Source organism: Silurus meridionalis, chromosome 4 (genome assembly GCF_014805685.1).
Source record: "Silurus meridionalis isolate SWU-2019-XX chromosome 4, ASM1480568v1, whole genome shotgun sequence".
Classification (NCBI taxonomy): domain Eukaryota; kingdom Metazoa; phylum Chordata; class Actinopteri; order Siluriformes; family Siluridae; genus Silurus; species Silurus meridionalis.
The window spans coordinates 18,417,170-18,424,590 of NC_060887.1; the positions used below are offsets into that span (position 1 = coordinate 18,417,170).

The window sequence follows — 7,421 nt, forward strand, 5'->3', positions numbered from 1 at the left end:
GTTTATACAGTATGGTATGTATACATAAAATACTGTACAGCGTTTATCATACCCAGTGGCGGGCCATTTTATTTACCTGGTCCTTCAGTGAGAAGTTACCCAACCTAATCCACCTCTTAATTCCACCACTATCGCGTTGCGATTATAAAAACCATCAATACTATACAAAAACGCAATATAACAACGTGTGGCATTAGAAAGAGAGGCATTTTACATATGGAAGGTGAATACCATGTTACTAAAGCAAGAACCCAGATGATTTACTTAATTTAAAACACCATAATTACTTTAAAAAAATTTACAATAATATATTGTCCCCATGGTCTATGTTGGGTATGGTTTAACAACACACAAAAAGCAGCAGAAAATAAGAGTTCAATAGAAACATTTATAAATACTGTAAACCCTAAAAATGTCTGCTGGCACAAAGAGAGAGGGTTTTTCTATTTTTGCTTTTATTCCAACTCTTGTTTATAATGTTTCTCAAGTGTACTGATTCAGTCCCCGCTTCTGATGTAGATACTGTGTGACTGTCGGCGCTGCTGCCTCCATGTGGTTCCATGGTGTAATGGTTAGCACTCTGGACTCTGAATCCAGCGATCCGAGTTCAAATCTCGGTGGAACCTGAGTGTATCTTTATGCGTGCAGATTATATTGAGTCAATACATAGAAAATGTATGCTTGAGTTTGGTATAGTTTGACCAGGATTCTTCTGAAAAAGACTTCCAGAGATAGTTTTGGAAGATTGATAGTACAGTAATCCCCTGCTTTACTGTGCTCCAAATCTCGTGCCCCCAGTTTATTGCGGAAACGCATTTGCCACATTTTTTGTTTTTGTTTACTCCATGTAGACTCTTTGTAGTTCTTAAAGCTGATATAATCATATTCTGATTTTCTCAGACACGTCAAGTTCAGTGAGCAAAGGTCACCCTCTTTCTCTCACAAGCACACACAAACACAAATATACACAAACCATAATAGTTTTAAATAATTTTCCATAGAAAACTCCATAGGAAAGCCAGAAACCAAGCTTTCTATCCACAGCTCTATTTCATGGTCTTGTCGCACCATTTAGTAGTCTAGCCATCATTCGGCACTACTTTCAACTACTGTACTACTAACTGCGCCTCCACGTGATTCTGATTCAGTCCCCGCTTCTGATGTAGATACTGGGTGACTGTCGGCGCTGCGCTGCCTCCACATGGTTCCATGGTGTAATGGTTAGCACTCTGGACTCTGAATCCAGCGATCCGAGTTCAAATCTCGGTGGGACCTGAGTGTATCTTTATGCGTGCGGATTATCAGAGTCAAATACATAGAAGGACTCTTCTGAAAAAGACTTTCAGACACAGTTTTGGAAGATGAATAGTACAGTAATCCCCTGCATTACCGCGCTTCAAATCTCGTGCCCCCAGTTTATCTCGGAAACGCATTTGCCACAATCTACTCCAGAGATAGTGGCAAATTTGAAATGACATATTTTCAGTTGTTTCACACTTTTTTGTTATGTGTTAATTCATAGTTTTGATGCCTTCAGTGTGTATATATATATATATATATATATATATATATATATATATATATATATATATATATATATATATATATGAAAAAGAAATAAACCCCACTAAAAATATTATTTAATAATTAAACAAGTTTTTCTGATGTGCCAAGTCTCTAATCAAACACCAAAATCGCCATGATGCACACAAACAATTACAACCGTCGTTGATGAATCATAACAAAAGTTTTGTATGCTGTCCTGATGATTTACTTAATTTAAAACACCATTATTACTTTCAAACATTTACAAGAATCCTAAAAATGTCTGCTGGCACAAAGAGAGAGGGTTTTTATTATTTTTGCTTTTATCATAACTCTTGTTTATAATGTTTCTCAAATGTACTGATTCATTTCCGCTTCTGATGTAGATACTGGGTGACTGTCGGCGCTGCGCTGCCTCCATGTGGTTCCATGGTGTAATGGTTAGCACTCTGGACTCTGAATCCAGCGATCCGAGTTCAAATCTCGGTGGGACCTGCGTGTATCTTTATGCGTGCAGATTTTATGGAGTTTTAGCGCGAATAAATCATAAGAGAAAAATGTATGCTTGAGTTTGATATTGTTTGGTCAGGACTCTTATCCCACAGTCATTCTGAAAAAGACTTTCAGACACATTTTTGAAAAATGTATAGTACTGTAATACCTTATGTGATTAATTGTGATTCATTAAAACCCACGTAACTTTAAAGGCTCTGTAGATAAGCTTATGTATATATATCAGTGATGGGCCATGCATTTGGTACCTGGGCCTTCACTGGGGAAAAGAGGAAGGCCAAAGAGCAGGTTTATGGATGTGGTGAGGGAAGACATGCAAGTAGTTGAGGTGAAAGAGGCAGATGTAGAAGACAGGGGGAGTATGGAGAAGGAAGATCTGCTGTAGCGACCCCTAATGGGAGAAACCGAAAAAAGAAGAAGAAGAGGAAGCAGGAGAGTGTTTAGGCCAGCAGAGAAAGCTTCGCTGGCCCTTATTAATGCAATTATACAATTAGCGCAGCGCGGATTTCTTTTTCAAGCTAGTTGTTCTGTCTACATTACAGAAATATGCAATCTCATATAGTTCTCTGTTCTAGCCGACTGGGTGTACACTTCAAACACAAGCACACACACCCTCACTCTTAGCAAACCCTTTGACTTATTTTGAAACGAAGTGTAAATGTAAATACTGAGTATTTTTGCGAGTGTATTTTAAAGTTGTAACTTATGTCGATTCACTGGTTTTAGGCGAAAAAAAAAGGCAATGTTTTCACAGTTTAATTTGGTCCCTGTTTTTGAACTAGATACCGGGTGACTGTTGCAGGATGGATGGATCTATAGCTCGATGCATGTGGTTCCATGGTGTAATGGTTAGCACTCTGGACTCTGAATCCAGCGATCCGAGTTCAAATCTCGGTGGGACCTGCGTGTATCTTTATGCGTGCAGGTTATATAAAGTTTTAGTGCAAATTAGTCAAAGAGAAAAATATATGCTTAAGATTGGCATTGTTTGATCAGGACTCATTCTGGAAAAGACTTTCAGACACATTTTTGGAAAATTGATAAAAATGTAATACCTTATGTGACTAAATGTGATTCATTAAAACCCAATCTTTATAGGCTCTGTAGTTCATCATTAAATCATTCAAATTATCAAATTCTGGTGTTCCAATCACTTCCATGGTTACAGGTGTATAAAATGAAGCACCTGGGCATTCAGACTGCTTCTACAAAAATTTGTGAAATAATTGGTCCCTCTCAGGAGCTCAGTGAATTCTATCATGGTACCATGATAGGATGCCACCTGTGCAATCCAAGTCCAGTCATGAAGTTTCCTTGCTACTAAATATTTCACAGTCAACTTTTAGGGGTATTTTACTTCATATGGCCTTTAGATTAGCTCAAGAACAGTGCGTAAAGAGCTTAATTGAATAGGTTTCCATGGTCAAGCAGCTGTATACAAACCTTACATCACCAAGTACAATGCAAAGCATCGGATGTAATGGTGTAAAGCACGCCACCACTGGACTATAGAGCAGTGAAAACGTGTTCTCTTAAGTGATCTGAATCTGATGGACGAGTCTGGGTTTGGCGGCTGCCAGGAGAACAGTACTTGTCTAACTGCATTGTGCCAAGTGTTAAGTTTGGTGGAGGGGGATTATGATGTGGGCTTTTTTTTTCAGGAGTTGGGCTCGGCCCCTTAGTTCCTGTGAAAGAACCTCTAAATGCTTCAGCATACCAGGACATTTTGGACAATTTCGTGCTCTTTGTGGGAAGAGTTTGGTAATGGCCATTCCTCTTCCAATATGACTGCGCACCAGTGCACAAAGCACGGCCCATAAAGACATGGATAAGTGAGTTTGGTGTGGAAGAACCCGACTGGCCTCCACAGAGTCCCGACCTCAACCCTATAGAACACCTTTGGGATGGATTAGAGAAAATCTTCCCAGAACAGTTGAAGCTGTTATAGCTGCAAAGGGCCAAAATCATATTATTAAACCCCATTGATTAAGAATCGGAAGTTAATTTGCTTGTGTGTGCAGATAAGCAAATACTGTTGGCAATATAGTGTATATATATATATATATATATATATATATATATATATATATATATATATATATATATATATATATATATATATATATATAAATAAAAGCATTGTAAATATAGGTCAGGTGCATCTCAAAAATTTGAATATAATAAACCCTAAAAATGTCTGCTGGCCCAAAGAGAGAGGGTTTTTTATTTTTGCTTTTATCATAACTCTTGTTTATTATGTTTCTCAAGTGTACTGATTCAGTCCCCGCTTCTGATGTAGATACTGTGTGACTGTCGGCGGTATGCTTCCTCCACATGGTTCCATGGTGTAATGGTTAGCACTCTGGACTCTGAATCCAGCGATCCGAGTTCAAATCTCGGTGGGACCTGAGTGTATCTTTATGCGTGCAGATTATATTGAGTCAATACATAGAAAATGTATGCTTGAGTTTGGTATAGATTGATCAGGACTCTTGCCCCGCAGTCTGAATATATATATATATATATACACGTTAAATGTATAAATTTGATTTGATTTTGATTAGATTCAACTATATTGTTACTGTGCAAGGTATAGTTGAATCAAAATGTTATCATATATATAATATTAGGGCTGCAACACGTTAATAATACATTAAACGCAAATAATTTTTATCGGCACTAATTATATGAAAACGCAATTCAAAAATGATGTTTGCCCCTATTTATTGAAGTAAAAATAAAATAAATAATACATATAAAAGAGGCAAAATTAAAACGTCCTTTCTTTACCCAGATAAAAAAAAAAGACTACACCAAAAAATATTTTGTAATCAATAAACATTTGTTTTACTGATGCGCCAAGTCTCAAATCAAGCACAATTCGCCACGATGCACACACACACACACACACACACACACAATTAAAACAATGCAAATGCAAAATGCAATGCAAAAACAATTAAACCCAGTGCAATCTGGCAAATTCGTATTTTTTTTATTGTTTTAAATATGTCAAAAAGCTAAATGCATGTCTGAGTCTATTGTGTTTGGTCAGAACTCCACAGTAATTCTGAAAAAAGTATAATAACATTTAAAACCCAAGTAGAATAATAAACCGTCCACATTAATAAAATACATTATTTAGCTTTATTTGATGATTGTGTATTATTGCTAATATTTGCAACCAATATTTATTCCACAACATAATGTTTCTAACAAGTATCTAGCAATTCGCACTGTTCAACACTAATAGGCAAATCATAATAAATAACCTAACAATTAAATGTGATGAATAATACTCCAAATTTGTAATATTTTTTCCTGTTTCCTTCATCTTTACATGCATTATATTGCGACTTATTTACAATGTCATGTCAATACATCAACACCAATGTTTACGTTTGTTGTTTGCTTTGTCTGGTGACCGGTTTAAATCCGAATTCTTCTGTACTTCTGCCAGCAGCGTTCACTCAGTACTCATGGTGGAATAGTTATTACTCTGTTTGAGTCTGGATCTAACAATCCGACTTCAAATCTCCGTAGGACTGTTGTGTTTCATCATGAACAAATCAAATATGGATTTATTGCAAATGCTGGAATTGATATCTAATAACCATTCAAACTCTCACATGTAGAAACATAAACCGCAACAATCCTATGACAATCCTGAAAAGAGTCGTTTCCGGTGCAAACCGAAGAGAAATAAGAAGTGTTAAAGCTTCAGCTGGTCTGTGTGGTCGTTCCTTCCCGGTAAAAGGTCACGTGTGTGGTCGAAAAATAGCGATTCCCGTCTGCGCACTCGGGGTCTCTCTGCCAAAGTAACGAAGCCATACGGAGTGGTGACTTTTGCGAGGTGTAGTAAAGCCATGGCCGCCGGGTCTGCTGGAGTGCACACTGACTGCGGTTCGGCAGTGGTCGTGTGGCGGAGGCGGTAAAGTCCTCTCTCCGGAGCAGGAGCAGCAGAAACCCGAGGAGCCGCGAGCGCACACCGCGGGGGGATGGTGAACGGGGGAACACTGTCCGGAGTCAGCGCCATCTCCCGGAATGTAACGTGTCTCCTTAGAGGCTGATTGTCTCGGGAGACTGCCGTGAAAGTCTTTGCAGGACAACCAGGAGACACGTTTCTGTACATGTCTATAAACATTTTTTTTTATAATTTTTTTTTGTGAAGTCTTTTGTGCCGTATTTTCTAAATAATCCCGACTTTTCTCTTAATCGCTGTTTACATGTATGTCGTTCGCGTATTTAATTTAAGTTGTGGAGTAAAATCAGTCTCACATTGTCTCACCTCAACCGATCAGAGGTGAATACAATCACAGTGAAGCACAAATAAATAAGGCGGCTTTTGGGACACAAACTCCGCCCACACCCCACACCCCCTACCATGGTGTGGATGGAAAGAGAAATGGTGTAGGGGTGATTCTGAAGGAAGAGTACAGTAAGAGTGTAGTGGAGGTGAAGATCTTCCACATTTCTGATAGGGGGATGAACATAAAGCTGGAAGTTGAAGGGGTGATGATAAATGTCATCAGTGCTTATGCTCCACAAGTGGGTTGTGAGATGGAGGAGAAGGAGTTAGATAAAGTGGTCAAAGGTGTACTTAGGAAGTGTATCAGAGGGTATAAGGAGGTGATGGGTATGTATGGTATTAGGGAGAGGAATATGGAAGGGCAGATGGTGGTAGATTTTGCCAGAAGAATGGAAATGGCAGTTGTGAATACTTATTTTAAGAAGAAGGAGGATCACAGGGTGACGTATAAGAGTGGAGGAAGGTGCACACAGGTGGACTATGTTCTATGTAGGAGATGCAACCTGAAGGAGATTGGAGACTGTTAGGTGTTGGCAGAGGACAGTGTAGCTAGACACTGTTGGATGGTGGTCTGTAGGATGGTTCTGAGGGTGAAGAAGAAGAGGAGTAGAGTGAAAACAAAAAAAAAATATGATGGTGGAAACTGAAGGAGAAAGACTGTAGTGTAAGGTTCAGGGGCTGGGTGGTGGTGAGGAGGTGCTGGATGATTGGACAGCTAGAAAGGTACTTGGTGTTACACCTGGAAATAGAAAGGAAGACAAAGAGACGTGGTGGTGGAATGAGGACATTCAGGAAAACATAAGGAGAAAGAGGTTGGCAAAACAGAATTGGGATCTACAGAGAGATGAGAAAAGTAGGCAGAAGTACAAGGAGATGCGGCAGCAGGTGAAGAGGGATGTGGAGAAAGCCAGGAAAAGGCATATGAGGAGCTGTATAAGAAGTTGGACACTAAGGAAGGAGAAAAGGATTTGTAGCGATTGGCCAGGCAGAGGGACCGAGCTGGAAATGATGTGCTGCAAGTTAGAGCAGTAAAGGATGGAGATGGAGATGGAAA

At 39.0% G+C, this 7,421-nt stretch overlaps 5 non-coding genes across 5 annotated transcripts; all 5 read left to right on the plus strand.

Annotated features, from left to right (window-relative positions):
• The first annotated feature begins 554 nt into the window (after positions 1-554).
• On the plus strand, positions 555-626 carry trnaq-cug. The gene has a single exon. It is a non-coding gene; the product is annotated as a tRNA-Gln (tRNA).
• Positions 627-1,203: 577 nt separating this feature from the next.
• Positions 1,204-1,275, plus strand: trnaq-cug. Its single transcript has one exon. It is a non-coding gene; the product is annotated as a tRNA-Gln (tRNA).
• A 693-nt stretch (positions 1,276-1,968) lies between these two features.
• trnaq-cug lies at positions 1,969-2,040 on the plus strand. Its single transcript has one exon. It is a non-coding gene; the product is annotated as a tRNA-Gln (tRNA).
• An 849-nt stretch (positions 2,041-2,889) lies between these two features.
• On the plus strand, positions 2,890-2,961 carry trnaq-cug. The gene has a single exon. It is a non-coding gene; the product is annotated as a tRNA-Gln (tRNA).
• A 1,433-nt stretch (positions 2,962-4,394) lies between these two features.
• trnaq-cug lies at positions 4,395-4,466 on the plus strand. The gene has a single exon. It is a non-coding gene; the product is annotated as a tRNA-Gln (tRNA).
• Positions 4,467-7,421: the final 2,955 nt, after the last annotated feature.